The following is a 23,428-nucleotide window of genomic DNA, read 5'->3' on the forward strand; positions in this document are numbered from 1 at the left end:
AATATTGTGGAAACACAAGATAAAAAAGTGCATAAAACAAGAGAGACACAGATATACGTGGTTCACCCAATTTGGGCTACGTCCATTGAGAAATATCCAATCCTTCCTTTTATATTATCCAACAAAATGAAGAGATACAACCTAAAATAGATCTACTGTAATTTCCTCTTCCCTCTCACACAGTCTCCTCTCTTTGCCTCGCTCAGAATAATAATACACATCCGCAATATAATTCCATCATATAAACCAAGGGGTTTCCTTCTAGGGTGAAAAAACCCTAAATGAAACATAATTTCTACCATAAAATCATCCCCCTAATGAACGACCTAGATTGACTTTGAAATTACAATATTTTGCAAGACAATTTTTCATCTATTTTTAGCTTTGGGGGCGCTTCCCACAAGCCCCCACTAGGGGGGCTCCAAACATGCAGTCGCCCCCCTAGACCCCCCAGGAAACAATAGTGGGGGGGAGAGCCCCCCTACCAGGGATTGGGATCCAAATGCGGCTAAAACAAGACCTCTAATTCAGGAAGATAATCAAGCTCCACATCCAACAAAACATCTATTAGAATTTCCTTACAATTTACCCTAAGTATGACCCAAGTTTTAGCCTTTGAAACCACCGAGAAGAAAAGTTATCAAGAAAATGTCAAACTGACCTTATTTTAGGAGCATTCATGAAGTTTGACTTTCCTAGAGAATTAACTATGAAAATATGGTGAATCAATACCTGAAAATTGAACCAGATGATTAGTGGTATTTCTCCTCAACTATGATCCAAGTTTCAGTCTCTAGAATGTCCCAAATTAAAATTTATGAAAAAAATGCCAAGATGACCTGTTTGATGAAGCATTTAGGAAACTCACTTCCTCATATCATGCATTGAAAATATGGCAAACCAAGGTCTGAAAAATGAACAAGTTAATCAACAAGATATCCCCTCACTATGATCCAAGTTTCATCCATTGGAATTTCCCAGAAGAAAAATTATAGTGAAAATTCCAAGATGAGTTGTTTACCCTATAAATCACATTTTGGGTTTCCACCAATAAACTCCATGAAATCACTTATAACCTATAAAGGAAATTAAAGAAAACAGAACATGTAGTTGACAATTAAATCATGCAATTAACAGGGAAGACATGCAATGACCCAAAATTATCATGGATTTCCCATGCATCTAGATTCATTTAAAGCCACTGCTCTAAAATTTACTATCACACCCAACACTATAATCATGAATAAAATAATATAAAAATGAAAATGTTTCTTTCATATCACTAAATCATTCTTGTAAGAAATATCAATAACACAAAACTAAACATATATATTATAACCATAAAAGATTGGGACAAAAGTAGGGTGAGCCATGTTGCACCTCACCTTAGGGTTAGTTGTGCTACAATTTTTCTCATAGTTGGCCACCCCAATGCCAAATCTTGATGCCTTGAGGGAAAAACTAAACTCATGGATTTAACACATAGTTTATAGAACAAATTTAATGCAAAAAGTGATGGCCACCCTCCATACATAGAAAAACCTGAGTCTCTGTCACTCACACCTCTTAACTAGTCACGGGGTCTAAACCTCTTTAGATTCTGCCACCATTTCTCTTTCCAAATAAAATTTATGAGTGAGATAATATGAGAGAAAAGCTAAGGAAAAAATAATAACCATGAACCCCTTGATTATTTATCGCTATTTTTATAATCACACCTTGACCCTCCATCTTCCCAATCTTTAACTAGAAGCTTCTTAGGAATACTAATCATCACATCAAGGGAAAATATTCTTTATTCAAGCAAGGCTAGGATTTCTCCCACCCCCATTAAATATATTTCTCCCTAGTCAACTTCCCCCCCAACCCAAGCCATCATGATTTGTTGGATTCTCCCTTCCTTTAGCTCTAGATTTGTTATTAATAAAATAGAATAATACATCACATATCATACAAGATATTTATAAAATAGAATAAAATTTAAAAAACTTCCTATATCATACAAGATATTTATAATGTTGAGAACAACAATTCCATATATATACAAGATATTTATAATATTGAGAACAACAATTCCATATATTATAAATATCTTGTATATATATGGAATTGTTGTTCTCAATATTATAAATATCTTGTATGATATAGGAAGTTTTCTAACTTTTAAAATTGTATGATTGGTATCTGTGTGTGTGTGTGTGTGTGTGTTTGCAAATGCATTCTTGTATTAGGATGCAGTGAAGCAACATTGATGTCTCCTCATATGACACAATTTTAGTAGAGAACCATAATAGTAGTAGGATAAGCAAGTTATCCTTAAAAGTATGACTATGTAAGTGACAAGAATTACAATTGGCATGTTTGGGTAACCTGATAAGGCTACCTAATGAGTTTCAAGGAACTTGGAGTAGCCAAGTGAGTTGGTTTAATCCACGGGATAATGGACAAGGATATGGCAACCATGAAAATGTCACAAAGGAGCTTCTATAAACCTTTATCTTACCTGATATATGTGAATATATATATATATATATATATATATATATATATATATATATATATCCCATTGTGAGTGACAGGTTCTTGTTAGGAAGAATGGCGGTTTAAAATTTTATATGATGCATATGTGAATGGCTGGTTGGGATAATATAAATAAGTTGTCTAATGATATTCCCAATTATGCGAGGAATCAATAGGGAAGGGGAAAGACCAAGCTAATTTATGATTTTAATTATCATGTGATTAGAATTTTATGTGCCCATGTTGTATCGTGATTAATGGAAAGGAAATTTTGATGGTTGTGGCGATAGGTATATGAAATACTAACTGAAGTCCTTGACCATAGGATTGGGCATGTACTTCACTAAGTGTTGTTCTCATGTCAGAAGAGAGTTTGGTGGAGCAGAGATGCTTAGATGATAGTCAAGATGAGAAACCTAGAAGGCTTGTTGGCTGAGAATCATAGAGCACTAGCTATGCACTCGAGGCTAATAAACCGACTGGAGACTATGCCAGTTGAGTACTTCTGAGAGGTTAAGGTACCCTAGGACTAGTGGGTTGATAACACCTAATGTCACCTAGGGGGAAGGCTAAGAACATAGGTGGAAGCACCATTGAGAAGTTGCTGTAAAAGTTCACTCTTATTCCAATAAAGGGAAACATAACTAAAAAACCTCATATATATATATATATATAGACATATACATCTCTCTCCAAAAGTTGAATTAAGACTCTTTGTGCTCTACCTGAATCCCTACACTAGACAGTTTTGTGTAACAATGAGAATATGTTGAGAACAAATGATAAGTGGGATTTGACAATAACATGTGTGTGAATGGTTGAGTACCCATCCATGGGACTAGATGTGAAGATGGTGTTGACTAAATACTATGTGGAGTGGGATAACCATAATAAGTATTGTGCCTTAGGTCTAAGAAAACACACATTGTTGGAAACCACACTAAGTGGTTAAATTGGAGCGATGCTGAATGTAGTACCTTGGGGGATGAGAAGATATTCAAATGGGCTAGGCCTAAAAGACAAGGAGGGAAAGAGTTAAGATTTAAATTATTTCAATTTCTTTATGATGAATCTCATGAAATATTATATGGAATGATGTAGGAATGTATGGGAACTACCCAACTTGGGTGAATAAATATCGTTGAAAAGATGAACAATAAAAACTTGAAGATATTAGAGTGTCCAACAAAAGTACTATAAATTGCAAAAAGAGCCATTGAAAGATGGTTGATTTAATGGATTCTATATCCATTGAGTTGCTAGGCAAGAAACTATGTATGTGAAAGCTTAATATAAATGAGCTGTAAATATAAAACTTATTGTGATTTATATTGCAATTAAGCATGTATTCTTTTGTGTTTAGGAATCAGAACACCAAGGATGGTATTCCTCCAAGGGGGTGTGGTTTTTGACAGCCCATGCCTTATTCTCCTATCATAAACACTTTAATTATTTTTATTAAAATTAAAATGGTTGAGAAATTGGGACACATATTCCACAACTTGGGGAAGGAAGATTGCTTGAGGAAGATGGAATATTTAATTTCAACATGCAGGCTAAAGTATTTTCCTTTAATAGGATGACATGTTTTAATTAGGTTGGAAGAGAAGAGGACAACCACCATACCTCCTTGGGTGTGTTGGATGTGGAGCCTTATTATCTTATCTATTCAAAGGTATCGCCGCATTGGAACCCAGTTCATAATGGGGTAGCAAAGACACCGGTAAAATATATGTTGCAGGGGGGTCTAAGGGGGACGGTTGCAACCTTTGGGAGCCCCCCCCCCCCCCAAGTGGGGGATCGGGGGTAGCGCCCCCAAAGCTAAAAATAGATGTAAAATTGCCTTGTAAAATGTTTTAATTTCATAGTCAATCTCGGTTGTTCATTAGGCGGAGATCTGACGGTAGAAGTTATGTTTAATTTAGGAATTTTTTCCCTAGAAGGCAACCCCTCACTATATATGACGGAATTGTATTGCGTCTATGCATATCTGTATTCTGAGTGAGGAAGAGAGAGGAGATTGAGAGCGAAGAGGGAATTACAGTGGATCTATTGTAGGTTGTATCTCTTTAGTTTGCTGGATAATATAAAACGAAGGACTGGCTATTTCTCTGTGGACGTAGCCCAAACTGGGTCAACCACGTATATTTGTGTCTCTCTTGTTTTATGTGTTTTCTGTGTTTATATTTCTAAAATATTTTATGTGTTTTGTTGCTCTGTAATATATAATTTCCTAACAACCAGTGTGAGAGCCGAAGGTCTATTTGGCTGATAAACTCGCAGGAGAGAAGGGCTCCTGGTTCGAGTGGGAGCAATGGTAGAAGATGGTAGGTTCAGGGTCGAAAAATTTAATGGCCAAAACTACCAGTTGTGGAAGATGCAGATGGAAGATTATTTGTACTAGAGAGATCTGTACCAACGATTGAGCGGAAAGGCAAAGAAGCCGACGAGTATGACACACACAAAATGGGATATTCTAAAGAAAAAAGCACTTGGAACAATATGTTTGTGCCTAGAGGAGTCAGTAGAGTTTAATATTTCAAAGGAAACGAAAACAGAGGATTTAATGTCGACATTGGCCAAATTATATGAAAAACCCTTGGCCTCAAATAAGGTATTTCTTATGAAGCATTTATTTAATATGAAGATGTCAAAAGGTGGATCTATTGCTCATCATTTAAATGAATTTAATACAGTTACCAGTCAGTTAAGTTTTGTAGGGGTAACTTTTGATGATGAAGTTAGGGCTCTGTTATTTTTGTGCTCATTGCCAGAAATTTGGAATGGTTTAGTTATGGCCATTAGTAACTCTGTCTTTGGATCTAGTACTTTAAAGTTTGATGATGTTGTTGGTGCAATCCTTAGCGAGGAAATGTGATGGAAGAGCTCTGGTGAGACATCGGGTAATGCTTTGACTGCAGAGACTAGGGGAAGAAAAATGGAAAGAGGAAAGAGACCTGGTTATCACAGTAAGTCAAGAAAAGGCAGATACAAGTCTAGATCAGGGATAGTGTGTTGGAAATGTGGGAAGAAATGACACCTGAAGAGAGATTGCAAGTCTCAGAAGGGAAAAGAAGGAGACGCGCAACAAGAAAACAATCATGAAGTGAATGTGACAAGTGATGTGTTGCAAGATGCTTTGATTCTTTCATTAGAAAATATTATTGATGCTTGGGTGGTAGATTCAAGGGCCTCATTCCATGCCACACCTGATAGGAAACATTTTCATGATTATGTTCAAGGAGATTTTGGATAGGTTCGATTGGGTGATGATAAACCCTGTAAAATCATTGGAATGGGTACAGTTTTCATAAAAAAGAAAAATGGAAATCAATGACTATTGAAAGAGGTAAGGCATGTTCCAGATCTGAAGAAAAATCTGATTTCAACAGGGTAGTTGGGAGGTGAAGGCTGTGTAATTACTTTCATAGATAAAACCTGGAAGGCCACCAAAGGATCCCTGGTAATAGAAAAAGGAGAAAAGTTTGGTACATTGTATTTATGCAATGGTATTTCTAATTCAGTGAATGATTTAACCTCTATAGGAGACGATATAGCATTGTGGAATCATAGGCTTAGGCACATGAGTGAGAAGGGGATCCAGATTCTTCACTCAAGAAATTTGTTGCCAGTTTTGAAGCATGTTGATTTAAAATTTTGAGAATTGTGTTTATGGAAAATAGAAGAGAATCAAATTCCTCAGAGTTGGGAAAGAAAATAAGAGCAAAAAATTAGAGCTTGTGCATACAGATGTATGGGGACCTGCTCAGGTATCATATCTTGGTGGCTTTCATTATTATGTTATTTTTATTGATGATGCAACTAGAAAAAACTAGATTTATTGTATTCGAAATAAATCTGATGTATTTGATACTTTCAAGAAATGGAAAGCTTTGGTTGAAAATGAGGCAGGAAAAAGGTTGAAGTGTCTCAGATCAGACAAAGGAGGTAAATATTGCAGCAAAGAGTTTGATAGGTACTGTTCAGAGAATGGAATTTGCAGAGACAAGATAGTTTTAGGAACACCACAAGAAAATAGTGTGTCAGAAAGGATGAACAGGACAATCATGGAGTGTGCAAGGTGCATGAGATTCAATGCAGGACTGCCTTTACAATTTTGGGCAGATGTTGTAGATACTATTCTTTATCTAATAAACAAAGGGCCTTTAAGTTCCTTGGATGGTGGTATTCCAGAGGAGGCATGGATAGGTAAAAAGGTAAACTACTCATTTTTAAAAACTTTTGGTTGTGAAGCCTTTGTCCACATGAATAAAGAAAATAGAACAAAGCTTGAGGCAAAATCAAAGAAATTTACTTTTATTGGATATGGTGTTAATGATTTTGGTTATCGCTTTTATGATTATGAAAAACACAAAATCATTAGGAGCAAAGATGTCATATTCAATGAAAAGGTTTTGTATAAGGATCCACTGCAGGAAAAGAAACAAGAAAAAGAAAACAGAGAATACACAGTGCTTGATGAGATCACAGAAAAAGTGATGGTGCATAAAGATCATAATGATCAACGGTCAAAACAACAACCGCAATAACAACAAGCACCTCAAACACCTGAAAGTGGTGTTAGAAGATCTACCTGGATAAGTAGACCCCCTGAACGATACTCTCCCTCATTATGTTATGTACTGTTAACTAATTATGGTGAACCAGAATGTTATGAAGAAGCAGTGCAGGTAGAAACCAGGAGGAAGTGGGAGCAATCCATGAAAGAAGAGATGGAATCCTTAGCACATAACCAGACTTGGGACTTAGTCAGGTTGCCTGCGGGTAAAATAGCATTGCAAAATAAATGGGTTTACAGGTTGAAGGAAGAAGATGGAGGTAGACAAAGGTTTAAAGCTAGACTTGTGGTGAAGGGGTTTGCATAGAAAAAGGGTATAGACTTTGATGGGATATTTTCTCTTGTTGTTAAAATGACTTCAATCAGAACTTTTTTAAGTCTAGTAGCAGTTGAAGATTTGCATCTTGAGTAGTTAGATGTAAAGACAACTTTTCTCCATGGGGATTTGGAGGAAGAGATATATATGCAACAACCACAAGGATATGAGGTAAAAGGGAAGGAGAAACTAGTGTACAGGTTGAAGAAGAGCTTGTATGGCTTAAAATAGGGTCCAAGGCAGTGGTATCTAAAATTTGACAGGTTTATGTCTGAACAAGGTTATACTAGATGTCACTCTGATCATTGTGTTTATCTCAAAAGACAAAATAATGGCAGCTATATTATATTGTTATTGTATGTACATGACATGCTTGTTGTAGGTTCTAACATGCAGGAAATAAATGTGCTCAAAAGAAAATTGGAAAACTCGTTTGCAATGAAGGATTTGGGTGTTGCAAAACAAATCCTTGGTGTGAGAATAACTAGAGATAGGAAGAATCGCAAATTAACATTGTCTCAGAGTGAGTACATACACAAGGTGTTGAAAAGGTTTAATATGCAGAATGCAAAACTAGTTAGTGTACCTTTGTCTAGCCATTTCAAACTAAGTAAGGAAATGTGTCCCAAGACTCGGGAATAAATGGCTCATATGTCTAAAGTTCCATATGCATCAACAGTTGGAAGTTTAATGTATGCAATGATCTGCACAAGGCCTGATATTTCACATGCAATGGGAGTTGTAAGTAGATACATGAACAATCCAGGAAAAGAACATTGGATGGCAATAAAGTGGATTCTTAGGTATTTGAGAGGTACCACAAAGCAAGCATTATGATTTTGTGGTTCAAACATTACTCTATAAGGATATGTTGATGCAGATATGGTGGGTGATAGAGATAATAGGAGGAGAACCATAGGGTATGTGTTTATTGTAGGTGGAACATCTGTTAGTTGGGTCTCAAAACTGCAAAGTGTTGTTGCACTCTCAACAACAGAAGCAGAATATGTTGTTGCTATACAGGCTAGTAAAGAAATGATTTGGTTACAAAGGTTTCTGGATGAATTGGGTAAGAAGCAGGAGTTGGGAAGGTTATACAGTGACAGCTAGAGTACCATGCATCTTGCAAAGAACTCTGCATTTCATTCCAAGACTAAACATATATAGCTCAAGTACCATTTCATACGGTCAGCATTGGAAGATGGACAGTTGAAGATGGAAAAGATACACACTAGCCAGAATCCTGCAAATATGTTAACAAAAGTTGTAACCAGGGAGAAACTGAGAGTCTGCTCAATTTCAATTGGTCTTCAAGTATGATGAAGAAGATGAGAAACAACTAGGTCCAAAGTGGATTAATTGTCCAATAAATGAAGCAGCGGTGGAGTTTCTATAATAAGTCTCCAAGTGGGATATTGTTGGGTATGGAGCCTGATTATCTTTTGTATTCAAAGGTATCGCCACATTGGACCCCAGTTCGTAATGGGGCGGCAAATTCGCCCATAAAATATACACTGCAGGGGGTTCGGCGGGGGGGGGGACTGCGACCTTTGGGAGCCCCTCCCTGGCGAGGGATTGGGGGAAGCACCCCCGAAGCTAAAAATAGATGTAAAATTTCCTTGTAAAATTTTGTAATTTCGTAGACAATCTGGGTTGTTCATTAGGCGGAGATCTGATGGTAGAAGTTATGTTTAATTTAGGGTTTTTTTCCCTAGAAGGTAACCCCTCACTATATATGAGGGAATTGTATTGCATCTATGCATATCTGTATTCTGAGTGAGGAAGAGAGAGGAGATTGAGAGTGAAGAAGGAATTACAGTGGATTTGTTGTAGGTTGTATCTCTTTAGTTTGTTGGATAATATAAAAGGAAGGACTGGTTGTTTCTTCCTCGATGTAGCCCAAATTGGGTGAACCACGTATATCTGTGTCTCTCTTTTTTTATGCATTTTTTGTGTTTATATTTCTGAAATATTTTATGTGTTCCATTGCTCTGTAATATATAATTTCCTAACAGCATGAACCCACAAGGAAAATAGGACAAAATTAAATACAAGAGTGGGCTACGTTGGCAAGGGCAGAGTGAGCAGAGGATGATAGGTTGAGCATTGATGTAGGGAGTTGTTGTAACGACATCCCCAAAACCACACAAACACAAAAGAACCACTAGCTAGAGACTGACAGACAAGACAAAGAGTGCAGGGTGAACGATTCAACAACTAACATACATTGGTGACAATGGCAATGGAGGCTGTGAAGGGATTTATTGATAAGGAGAAGGAAAAGAATGAGGGGATTTCATGTAAGAGGATTATATGGATGAACAAGGATTAGAGTTAGCCAGGGGAAAGGAAAAATAATTATTCATGAAGATGAAGGAAAACAAATAAAGAAAATTGGGACAAAGGGAGTCACTTAGTAACAAACCAGCTGAAGAAGCCCAAGAGCATTTGTTGGCTAAGGATAGAGAGAATTGGCTTGCCATGAATTAATGATGTCACCTAGAGTGGTTTGACTAGGGACTGAAGAACCCACTAGGAAGCTTGTGGATTGAGGAAACTACTAGATAGGGGAAATATATATTCAGGTACTTGGAGGCTAAGGAAACACTAAGTGTGTCCCTGGGCTGGGAACACTAGTGCTTACTTCTCTAAAGAACTACGTAACAAGGATGGTATATATGCTTCCATAATACTTTTTTCACGTGAAGAACCTTCCCATATTGAGCTCTCCTCCTCCCGCGACTGAGTGATGGTTTGTCAAAGGACAAAAGAATCCATAAAGTGTGGCTTGCATTAGGAAACCACTGGAAAGTTATAGACTGATGAATCTACTATCTTATCAATAGTTTATGTAGTTGAAGAACCTTCCCATATTTGCATAAAGGCTCTCCTCATGTGACTAAGAGTGGCTTGTCTTGGGACTGAGTGATTGTTTGCCTAAGGACTGAAGAATCCATAAAGTGTGGATTGCATTAGGAAACCACTGGGAAGTTATGGACTGATGAATCTACTATCCTATCAATAGTTTTCTAGTTGAATAAACTCCCCATATTTGCATAAAGGCTCTCCTCATGTGACTAACAATGGCTTGTCTTGGGACTGATGAAACCAATGGGATACTTATGGACTGATGAATCTACTGTTCCATTAGTAGTTTGTCCAGTTGAGGAACCTTCCCATGTTAGGATGAAACTAATCCCTTAGATTGAAGATGTTGTACCTTGGAAGACAACCTCTGACTGAGAAGAGGTCAGTGCCCAAGACATTTATTCAAAATAATGAAAATATGGATTGGTTGTCCCATTGTTAAAACCACAAAGATTATTTTTAAAGGTAATGCTTCTTAATATTTAATAGAAAGAAACACTTTGTCTGAAGTGGTCTTTTGATGTTGGTTACAAATTAAATGAAAGAAGAAAGATAGTGGAAAGTCTCCAACAAGGATGATATATATGCTTCCATAATACATTTTCCACTTGAAGAAACTTCCCATATTGGGCTCTCCTCCTCCCGTGATTGAGTGAAGTTTTGCATAAGGATTGAAGAATCCATAAAGTGTGGCTTGCCTTACGAAACCACTGGGAAGTTATGGAGTGATGAATCTACTATCATATCAATAGTTTTTCTAGTTGAAGAACCTTCCCATATTTTCATAAAGGCTCTCCTCATGTGACTAAGAGTGGCTTGTCTTGGGACTGAGTGATGGTTTGCCTAAGGATTGAAGAATCCATAAAGTGTAGCTTGCCTTATGAAACCACTGGGAAGTTATGGACTGATGAATCTACTATCCTATCAATGATTTTTCTAGTTGAAGAACCTTCCCATATTTGCATAAAGGCTCTCCTCATGTGACTAAGAGTGGCTTATATTGGGACTGACGAAACCAGTGGGATACTTATGGACTGATGAATCTACTGTTCCATTAGTAGTTTGTCAAGTTGAGGAACCTTCCCATGTTAGGATGAAACTAATCCCTTAGATTGGAGATGTTTTACCTCGGAAGACAACCTCCAACTAAGGAGAGGTCAGTGCCCAAGACATTTATTCAAAATAATGAAAAGATGGATTGGTTTTCCCATTGTTCAAACCTCAGAGATTATTTTTAAAGGAAATTCTTCTTAATCTTTAATGGAAACAAACATTTTGTCTGAAGTGGCCTTCTAATGTTGGTTAAAACTTAAATGAAAGAAGAAATATAATGTAAATTCTCCAACATAGGCTGCTTAATGCAAGATCTGTGTTTTCAAATTTAGAAGAAAATATAATTAACATAATAGGAAAGATGAGCGCATTATTAAGGAATTTTAACTTTAAATTGCATAGAACTAGTTTTCAGAATTGTAATATTAAAGACAAGCCGCTTCATTACTCTTTATCATGAAGAAAACATTAAATGAAACAAAGAGAAAATACATTTGTACTCAACAAGTGTCTAGAATCACTAAAACTTCTTCATTGCATTCCATATAAAGATGAAAAGATACAAGTGTTTTCTGCTTTTGAGGTCTAGAACTCAGAACCCACATTTCTCTTTATGAAAAAGATTTATATAAAACCTCAAACATAGTTATAAAATTGTCAACTACTCAAAATTTCATAACTTCCTAACTACTTCAAAACTAATAGTTCTTTCAAACTCTATAATAGTTCTTTCGAACTCTAAAATAGTTATTTCGAAAATATTACAATAGTGGAAAAACAAAATATTAATATGATCGAAAAATGTATGACATGATATTGTATGACAAGTGATGTTGTTATATTTGGTGATTTGAGATTGGGCTGCAGATGAAGGTCCTACTTCTGTAGTAGTTGCTGATGGTGACATCCATTCCCTACACTTTCTCCATATGGTTGTATTAGGACTGGGATTTTTGTCAAGCTTTGAATGCGCCATCCTGAAATTTGTAATTCTACTATATGTTGGCTTGTCCACAAAAAGAGTTCTCATCAACCATGAAAATTGAAATTCCCTATGCAAATAGTTTACAATAGTTATTCCTTTCAGCACTATTGTTCCTTCATGAGTTGATCCAATTTTTCTTTTTGCCTCCACCAGAAGAATCTCATAAGTTTCCTAGGGTAATAAATTACCTTGCTGGTCCCAATATGAAGGCAAACCTGCTCTTGTTTTCTTATCAAAATCAGTGTTGAATTTCATTATAGTTGCCTTGACCTCTGTTAACTTTGTCTCTATTGTTTTCCTGTAGAGGTTCTTCGTAATCACTTTGTTTATCTCTAATACATATTCAATTCTATCTTGAACTCCTAATTCCCTTAACTGCTGAGAAGATCATGAATTAAGGAAATCTATCATTTTCTTTGCAAAATGAGCTCTTTGTTGTGACTTTTGTTTATTTGCAACAATAAGATTTTCTAGATCCCTGATGATGATCTTTTCTTCTTCCACTATGGACAATGATTCCTAGATATCTCTAATAGTATGAATGATGCCATTCCATAGAATCTCCCTAGCTTGAATAAGGGAAATGTTTCCCTTCGCCTTCTCTTTCAATTCTTTGATCTCCTTAGAAGCAACTTCAAAATCATCTATGTATTTTTCCGTAGTCTCCTTAGCCATGGCTATTTACCTTTCATTAGCTTTTATCAATTTTAATGCAGTTTCATAGTGTCTCTGTGATTTTTTCATTTCATTCTCAAGAATATTCATTTCAGTCATGACCCTGGTTAGTTTATCAGTTGGGTCTTCCGAATCAGCTGGTATTACATTAGTGCAAACATGTGAGTCAATCTTTTTTTGCAGAAAAATGTGTATTTATTTCACCCTAGCAATTTCATGATTTCTTTTAATCAACTCCTCAGTCAAAGCTTCTTTCTCCTTTTCTACATGTGTTACTTTTGGTGCCATTACGTGTTCTATTACAGGAATCATCAATTTCTTTCTTAATACTTGAACCTCTATTTCTACACCTTGCAACAACTTCTGAACAATACTTTTATCTTCTGGATTCACCCCAATTTTAATGATCATTTTCTTCAATTCTTCATTTTGAGTGACTAAGGCTCTTGAATTATCCTTTTCCAACTTTAATTGGGTCACCACCTTTTCCAATAAAGTTTCTACTCTGTTGATAGCCAAGGATGTTTTCTTCAACTCACTGTAAATTAATTCCCTAGTTTGACTATGTAGATTAATTTTACCAGGCAAAGGAATTTCTCTAGCATCCACTATCAAATTAACAGTCTTGAAACCAGAAGAAGAAGATACACTTAAAGTAGAAGGGTAAGAGAAAGCTAACTCAAGTTGGTTTCTTTCCAAATCCATAGCTGAAAGCAATCTAGTTTGATAGTTGGAAACAAATTGTGCTTCCACCTATGAATCCATTTTTTCTTTGACTTTTTTGTTTCTTTCTTCAATCTAGGAGTACATATGTTTGATCATGGAGACTAAAATTTTGTCATCTTATTCTAGCACAGAAGAAGAAGGTGTGCAGACAACTTCTGCTAATTGTAGATGAAATAATGATGAGCTACTGCCTTCAGATAACTTAGCCTTCTTTGAAATTCTCTCAATTTCTTCTTCTAATTCTATGACATCCTCACTGCCTCTTTTCAAACTTTTCTCACTATGATGAGGAGTCTTAATTTCCATATCTCCTGATAAGCTAGATTGACCTCCATTAGCCAATTTATGTATTTCTAGTTTAGCTTCATGAATAAAAGGATCATAAGAATTTTCCACCCTTCTATTTGAAATAATGTGATGTGGGTCATATGCCTATTTTTCACCTAGTTATAAATCCATCTCCTCAAGTAATTTATGTACTTCTTCTGTAGCTTGTCTGTTGTTTACAATGAGAGGTCCCATTATCTTTGGAAATTTAAATAAATACCCCTTCTTTGTTGGCACAAAGTGTATCTGATCTACATTCAAGCTATGCCTAATGAACTCCAGTGCAAAAAACCTCATAGGTACAAAAATTGGAAGTCTAAAAGGGGCAACTTCTGCTCCATATAATATGCTTTCTGAATAATCTTCAAATTGAAACCAAGCACCCACTTTGACATCTTTGTTGAGTTGAAGTATAGACTGAGCCTTTGGCAAGAAACAGGGTGAAGAAGAACTGTTAAAAATTGATTAAATAACTAATAGGAAAGAAGAGGAAAAATACATCAATCCCTGGCCATTACCAGTGTCTCTCAACACATCAGTCCAAAATACTACTGGTTGCTTGTTTTTATTAGGGTCCACGATATTCAGCCCTAAGTGCATGAACCTTTCCGCATGGATATATAAAAAGAGATATGTGACAAGAGATGGAAATCTAAAACAACGAGTGAGAGGAAGATCTAATAATTGAGAATTTATCATTTTTCCCCGAAAGAAGGTATATCAAAAACTATTTATGGGTTCATCATTAGGCTGAAAATTCCTAAGATGGCCTTATCCATAGTGTTGGTGTCTTCTTTCCCTAATATTTTTGCCAGAATTTGTAGCACAACTCTGACTTCTTCAACAAACATATCTAGAGGAAATTGAGGAGGTTCGATAGGCAAATTTTTTCCAGCAAACATTAAAAAGAAACCTAGCTGAGCATAGTTAGAAGAATACAAGTCTTGAAATGTGGAAACAAAAGATTCTTCTAAGAATGTAGTGTGAGAATTTTCAATTGGGAAGCATAGGGCTTGATGAATTAACAAAGTTGACACTTGAAAGACATTTTCACATAATTAGTCATGACAAAAAAAATTTGTGGGTAAAGGGCAGAGATAAGCCAATATATAAATTTAGGGAAATTATAGGTCTGTGGAATCATAACAGCTAGGACACCAGACCTAAGAACACCATCATACACAACGGGTTTAAATTGTTCAAGAAAAAAAGGATGATAGTTTATATATAATTAAGTGACCAAACTGGGTCAAAAACATCCCTTTCTGTGTCCATCAAGGGAATATGAAAGGTAAAACATGTAATGGCGGCTTTCTTCGAAATTTTCTCCAAATTCTAAACATTGAGGCTCTCTAAAGATGACAGAACAATAGCTGGCGACAACAAATGACTTTTAACCGGTACAATTCATTTTTTTTACAATAGGAACGGAAATAACAGTGAGGGAAATGCATGAAAAAGAAGATTTTATGGGAAACAGAGTAACGGGTAGGTAAATGACATTAATTTTAATTTTGAGAAAATCAAGGAAAATGAGCTGGCGAAGTGATAGATGATAGGGTAGATGATGTGGAGGATGAGGTGGCAAAGGAGGAATAATGACAGTGGAGTTGAAAATATTAACGGACACATCTCACTCGCTTGCCGTTGGAGTGCATTCCCCTTACTGACATCATATGGGGGAAGACTCCAGTAAGGGAGAAACCTGATGGAGTCCCCCTATAACCATCCTCTGTTGTAGATCTATCGATCAACATTTGCATTGAAAAGTCTTATGGGGGGACGAGGAGAGCTAACCATTGGTCATGTAATTCCGTCAAGTTTGTTCCATCCTCAAGGCCCTACTCTTTTATTTCATCGTGCCTTTGAATTTTCCCGACCTTTAAACTCTAACGCGGTGACGTTGGATTTGGGCCCCACCTAGTTTCTTTAATACTTGCACAACACTTGATTAAAGTTGATCAATCAAAATATAAAACATTTGTCTTGCTTTCTCTTCTTTTACTATTATATATATATATATATATATATATGATTTAAACATTGATATATATTCATACATATCTACATACATATGAAAGTAAAATGAAAGCTACAACATTTGGCTCCACCTGGGGATAGTGTTTTAAGTCAAAACACTAAGAACCACAAATTAGTTCCTTCACCTCGGGAATGGAGTCAAATTATAGCCTGAAACATTACAATGAAGGGATCACCGCATTTCACAATGGTTACACTGATATATACAATGAAGGAAAGAAATGAAGTCAATGTTGGAAGTATTGCTTCAAATACTGCGCAGTGACTGGTAGTTGTATAAGGTCACCATCCAAGTTTTCCTATATGAAGGTGTTATTTTCTCTGACTTCTGCAATCTTGAAAGGGCCATACCAAAGAGGATCAAATTTACCATGCCTTAATTTCTCTTCACTTCCTACATCCCAACGTAGAACTAAGTCTCCAGGCTAAAAAAGAATATCTCTAGGTTTTTGTTACTTTGTGTATAATGGACACAAACCTCATTCACTTTTGTAAAATCCTTCTCCATTTGGTCGGAAACATATTTTGAAGCAAACATGTCCCTATGAGAAATGATGAGGCGAGGCAGTGTACTGCAACATTGTCTTATTTGAAATAAAACATTACCTTTACCTTTATTTTTCTTTCCCTAAGTTGATAACTCCATTTACCCACTGGATTACATGATGGACATGCTTTTGTTTTGACCTATGGTATCATGATGACACATGGAGTGAAACCCTATACCATGACCTAAAATGAGGAATTTAACAATTTCATGACCCAAGACACTTAAATGAAGATATGATACCTCGAAGAAGACAATGACGATGATGAGTGATGAAGACCATGAGTGAGTGAAGGGAGAAGGAGTGACCTAGACACAACAACCAATGACCAAATTGTTATTTGAAGATTTACTGAAATGACAAAAAATTGACTTGACACCCTAACAAGCATAGTAAAAGCACATTTGATCCAGGTGACAGGCTAAAAAGACTGACACTAACACAAGCAATTGCAACATATTAGATAAATATCAATGTTAGAAAGGGAATGCACTAATGATTTTTACATATTAAACATTAGAGCTCATCATATTGAAGAGGATGTTGAAAAGGTTGGTCTCACCGAGGATGGTTGAAGATGCTCATCAAGCTACTTTTATAGGAGAAATGAAGATAGCAAGAAAACATAGTTAGAAAAGTAGATGAAGAATTTGTGCAAGGGGAAATAGACAACAAAGTGGCAAAGGAACATTTCAATCCTTAATAGAGGAAGGTGGAAGATCAAGTAGTTAATTATTAACAATAGGACGTGACACTAGAGGAATAATACCTTTCCCAAGAGGTATAGGTAGAGGCAAAGATTATTAGCCTAGATGCTACATATGTGGAAAATTGGGAAATATGTCATTAGAATGTCCATAAGGTAATCCAACAAGTCAAATAAGTGCACATGTGAAAGAAGCAAGAGAAAAAAGTGTAAATTCAACAGCAAATAAAGAAACCACTAAAGCTGGAGAATCGTTATTGATCAAGAATTTTGTTTTGTAAGAATGAAGAAAGAAGCAAAGGAGTTAGAAAAGAAGAAAAACTTGTTCAGAATTGTATGCAAGTGAAATGATAAGTGTTGAAAAATTATGATTGATAGTGTTAGTACAAATAATTTGATTTCTACTAAGATGTTACAAAATTTATTTTTGAAGAGAATAACATTCCCTAATCCTTATAAAGTATCATAATTGGAAAAAAGACAACAAATTTTGGTGAATGAACAATGCAAGATGGAGTTCTAGCTTGGTAGCTATAAGGATGACATATACTGTGACATAATTCCCATGGATGTATTTCATATTTATTGGGAAGAAAATGGTAGTATCATAGAAATATTATTCATGATTGTAGGAGGAACACATATACACTTGACAAGAATGGTTAGAAACATGTCTTGTTACCTTTGCAAGATGAAGGAGTAAAGGAAGAAGTTTGTCCTAGTGTGTTGTTAATGAGTGGAAAAGAACTACTGCAAGAAGTAAAGAAAGAAGAATTACATTTTTCTTTGTTTGGTAAACCCAAGGTAAATATTACTAACACAATATTAGATGTTTTTCCTAAAAAAATAAACTATTATGGTGGATGAATTTACTGATATTATTGTTGGTTATTTCCTAAGTAATTTACCTCCAATTGGAAGCATTAGTCAACAAGGAACATTTGAGTCCATGTGTTGTTCTTACAATACTCAGCCCAAATAACGATGGAGGATGGAGAATGTGTATTAATTCCAATTCCATCAATAAAATAACAATCAACTACATATTTCCACTTCCACACATTAATGATTTAATTGCTTTTTTAAGTGGTGCCAAGAATTTCATTAAAATTAATATAAAGAGTGGATGTCATCATACTAGGATTAGAGAAGGGGTTGAGTGGAAGACAAATTTCAAAACAAAATAATGGATTTTATGAATAGTTAGTGATTCCTTTTGGTCTTGCTAATGCCCATTGCACTTTCATGAGGTTTTCAAGGCATTTACTAACATGTTTGTTCTAGTTTATCTAGATAATATTTTGGTATATAGTCAAACGAAGGAGGACCATTTGAAACATCTCAAATTAGTCTTAAATACCTTCTAATGAGAGAAATTATTCATTAATTTGAGGAAATTCAATTTTGTGAAGAATAAATTGGTATACTTGGGTTTTGTTATATCTGAAGATGGTTTGAAAATGGATCAAGATAAAGTTAAATCTATCATTAATTGGATTGTTATGGAAAATGTCTTTGGGGTGAGAATATTTCATGGCTTAGGAATATTTTATATAAATTTTATTATAAAATTTAGTAGAATTTGATCTCATATTATAAATACAACGAAGGAAGGCAAACAACCATTCAAATTGCCTATAGTAGCTAAACACAATTTCATATTGTTAAAGAAAAACATAATGGAACAACTTGTCTAGGCCTTCCCAAATTTTAATATATTTTTTCAAGTTGAGACAGATGCAAGTGAAATTGTTATTGGATTTGCTTGAGTTAGGAGGGAAAACCAATTTCTCATTTTAGTGGAAAATTGAATGAAGCAAAATAGAAATATTCCTCTTATGATAAAGAATTTATGCCATAGTTCAAGCCTTAATGAAATAGAGAAATTATCTAATGCCCAAGGAGTGTAATTTGTATACTCATAATCATGCTTTGTAGTTTATCGAAAGTCAACCAAAGTTGAATCAAAGACATGCCAAGTGGGTAGAATTTCTGCAGAATTTTACATTTTTTATCAAGCCCACAATTGCTACATCAAACAAGGTAGTCGATGCATTAAGTATAATTAATTTAACTTTAAATGAATTTCAAGTTAACTTTTTTGGGTTTGATGAGTTAAAAGAGATGTAAATAGGTCATGCAAGTGTTTTAAGGATACATATGCAACCCGTGAAAATGTTGTTAGCAATAATAAAAATTAATGGTTGAGTTATATGGTTTAAGAGGGAGTGTTTATTAAAGATAAGAATATTTTCATACCAAAATGCTCAGTGAGAGACAATTTGGTAAAGGAAAAGCATATTGGGGGATTTTATTCATACAAGATAAAACAACTGATTTCTTGAATATTTTTTATTTTTAGCAAGGTATGCAAGCTAATGTAAAATATTTTTTGACAGGTACAGAGTATGTCATCATGCAAAAGGAAGGACTCAGAATGTAGGTCTATATAAGCCATTGTTGATTCTAGGTAGACCATGGGACTTTGTATGTATGGATTGTGTTTTGGGGTTGCCTAAAGCACAATTTGATAATTATACTATTTAACGTATTGTGGAAATATTTTCAAAGATTTCACATTTCATAGCTTGTACAAATATTAGTAATGCAACTAATGTTGCTAATTTTTTTTAAGAGAGATTGTATGGTTGCATGGTTTTCCGAAAAGTATTATTTTAGATAGATATAAAAGATTTGTAGGCAATTTTTGGAGAAAATTGTGTAAGAAATTAGGGTGTAACTTGAATTTCAATTCAACATACCACCCATACAATAATGGAAAAATATAGGTGGTAAAGAAATGCTTAGAAAATTTCTTGAGAAGTTTGGTAAGTGAGCATCCCAAACAATGGGATTAAGTAATTGCTAAGGTTGAGTTTGCATATAATGATTAACCCAATAGAAGCACATCGATGAGTCCATTTCAAATATTATATGCCATGCATCTGAGAAAAATTTATGAGTTAACAAATTTGGGAAAACAAGAAAACAGGAATGTTTATGGTGAATACATTGCAGCAAGCATGCAAGAATTGTAGGAAATAGTTAAGAAGCAGTTACAAGAGAACAACAACAAGTATAAATAAATAATAGATATGATAACAAGATAGCTAGACTTTGAATTTGGTTACCTAGTGATGGCGTATCTTAGGAAGGAAAATTTTCCTACAGGGACATACAATAAATTAAAACTTACAAAAATTGGAATATCTAAGATTTTAAGAAAAAAGTCTTGTAATACTTGTGAGTAACAACTCCCAATTAATATTTGGATTTTACAATTTTCATTTTTGCCGATATGTGTTCCTTCAAGGAGACATAAAGTGTCATAGGAAATGAGCCTGCAAGTGATGAAGATCAGACTAGAAGATGGAAGAAACAACACCAAAATAAATTTAGAAAGTGATTGAAATATTGTTGGATCGAAGGACAACTAAGATAACCAACGGTAATAATATTTTCAGTATTTGGTCAAATTGAGGAACCAACCAATAGAAAATGATACTTGCATGACTGTAGTATAAATTTCCAAGTATGGTACAAATGTTGAAGACCTCATGAATAATTATTTTCTACCTCACGATTCTGATGCAGGAGCATCTACCAATCAAAACCTCTAATTGATAATATTAGGTCAATCTATTTACTAAAGGAAGTTGGTTTCCTTAATTTTATTTAAATTATAACATTTTTAAAGTTATAAATCCAAAAAATAATACTTTTTGCTAGAGATGATAAGATGAGTGTCATTTAGTTGCTATGAAAATGGATAGACGAAGCCATATTAAGAATTTTTTAGATTATTTAGAAAAATAGATTAAGCTTCTTGAGTTTGGGTTGGAGAGCTCTATGTAATATATTTTTCAATATAATCAGGAGAAAGTGAAAGATGTTGAGTTTTTGAGAGTGTGAATGATGTGTAAGAGAGGAAGACTGTAGGAAGACTATTAATATGTAATCTTCCCCTTCAACTTGAATTAATATATTGTCTTTGTATATGATGTTGTGTTTGTGCGCATTGTGTTGAGTTGAGTGCATACCATTTTGGTTTTCTTTATCTATTGTATGAAGAATTTATTATCGAAGTATGTATTTCCTAGGTTTAATTCCAGGGTCAGAACTTAAAATATGGGTAACAATAGAGTTTGAAGGTTTCTAGACCATACCGCACCCAATTTATTATAATTAAAATCTTTGATAGAACTAGATATTTTATTTTTTCAATTTTTTTGTTAACTATTGGAGATGAGAAAGTGTTCATCATACATTTCCATAAATCTAAATTGGTAAGGGTTTTGAGTTGCAACAATAGTTCGAACAATGAGTCTTCAACTAGATTTTTTATTATATTTGATAATCCAAACTACATAGAATCCATTTTGAACTTATATGAATGTTATTACATTAATCCAAATACTAAACTTTTGATCAATGAGAATAATTATATGATTCATAAATTACGGTGGATATTCTACTGGAAAATTCATCATAACAAATCTGATACAACTATATTTAAAAATAATAAAAAAAACTTATATTTTCATAGTTTTATTTCTCTTTAGATTTTTAGATATGTAGACTATTGTTAATTATGCATGTATGAAAATTAAAATTATGCCAAAAATAGAGAAAAATGAAAAAAAAAATCAAAAGCCATGTTTTGATACAAGATATAGCCTGGGAAACCGTTTCAGGAAAAAACCCAGCTGGAAGGTGAGGTCGCTTTATTGTCTTTCTCTAAATAGAAAATGACTGCAAGTACAAAGAAGTATGGATTGTAGCTCGTGGTATAATACAGTGAAAAATACACTCTATGCTATTTATCCCTTATCCCTCATGGATATTTTCCTCATTTACGGAAAATAATGGAACCCCTTTTCCTCCTAGTGGCCTAGTTATAAAATAGCTTGATATCCTACTCATCCTTAGGTTTGGCTACCTCAACTTTTAACCTTATTTACAATATGGAATCCTCAATAGTCTTATTCATCATAATCATTTGGATAGCCACTTTTCCATGACTTACGGTCGTTGATGTGGGATCCTCTCAAATTATGTTGGTGAAAACAGGAAGGTCAATTTCCTAATGGCATAAGGTGTGTAGAATAGGAAAAATAAGGGGAAATTCTAAAGTGACACATTTTTATCCCAAAGAAGAATCATTTAATGCCTCAAAATTCTCCTGAAAGGTTTCAAACCCCCATTCGAAAGGTATTTGTGTGTAGAAAACGAAACATAAGGGGAAACGCCAAAGTGACAAATTTTTATCCCAAAGAAGAATCATTTAATGCCTCAAAATTCTCCTGAAAGGTTTCAGACCCCAATTTTCCAAACCGGGTCTCATGGGTAAAAATGGTCCTCTACAATTATTCCTCAAAGTTTTCACCCTAAAATATTTGTGATCAATGAAAAAAATATAATGAGACATTATGGATAACACATCCCCATTTTTGGAGGATTTTGGTCCCCAAATGATTCTACTAAATGAGGTGAGGAAACTTTTCTTCCACCTTCTCTTGGGTGTACCTATTAGCTTTTCTTAGAATTTTTCCTTTCAACCCAATTTGAGTAAGGCCATGCTACTCATATCTTGTAGTTCTATAACTCTTCTACAAAATTGTATGCTCCACCAACTCTGCATGAACATATAGTGCCAAATATTCTACAGAAGGTAGGACCTATTCCTCTTCATGATCTAGCATGGAAGGCTCATAGAGCTTCAGATTTTCCATAATCTCAACTAAGTAAATGCGCATGTATGGGGGTAGTTTGAGTCTTTTCTTGTATCTCAAAGGGAACATATCACAAAGGCTTGATTTTCTTAAGAGGACCTTGTAGCCTCTCCTTATTCAACTGTAACCATACTTCGTCTCCCACTTTGAATGACTTCTTTGTTCTATGTTGATCATTCAAGGCCTCGTATTTTTCCTATGACTTTTGTAGTGTCTCATGTACATATATATTGATTTATCTGATATTTTATAGAAAATTTTCAACCCTTAAGGCATCCCCTGTAATATCCTCCTTTATTCCTCTGTGTTTCCCATACGCAATATCGAAAGGTGATGGTGGAAAATACCTAAAA

Source organism: Pinus tabuliformis, chromosome 1_2, assembly GCF_031772625.1.
Source record: "Pinus tabuliformis cultivar Carrire ecotype Pingquan chromosome 1_2, CPIR1, whole genome shotgun sequence".
NCBI lineage: Eukaryota > Viridiplantae > Streptophyta > Pinopsida > Pinales > Pinaceae > Pinus > Pinus tabuliformis.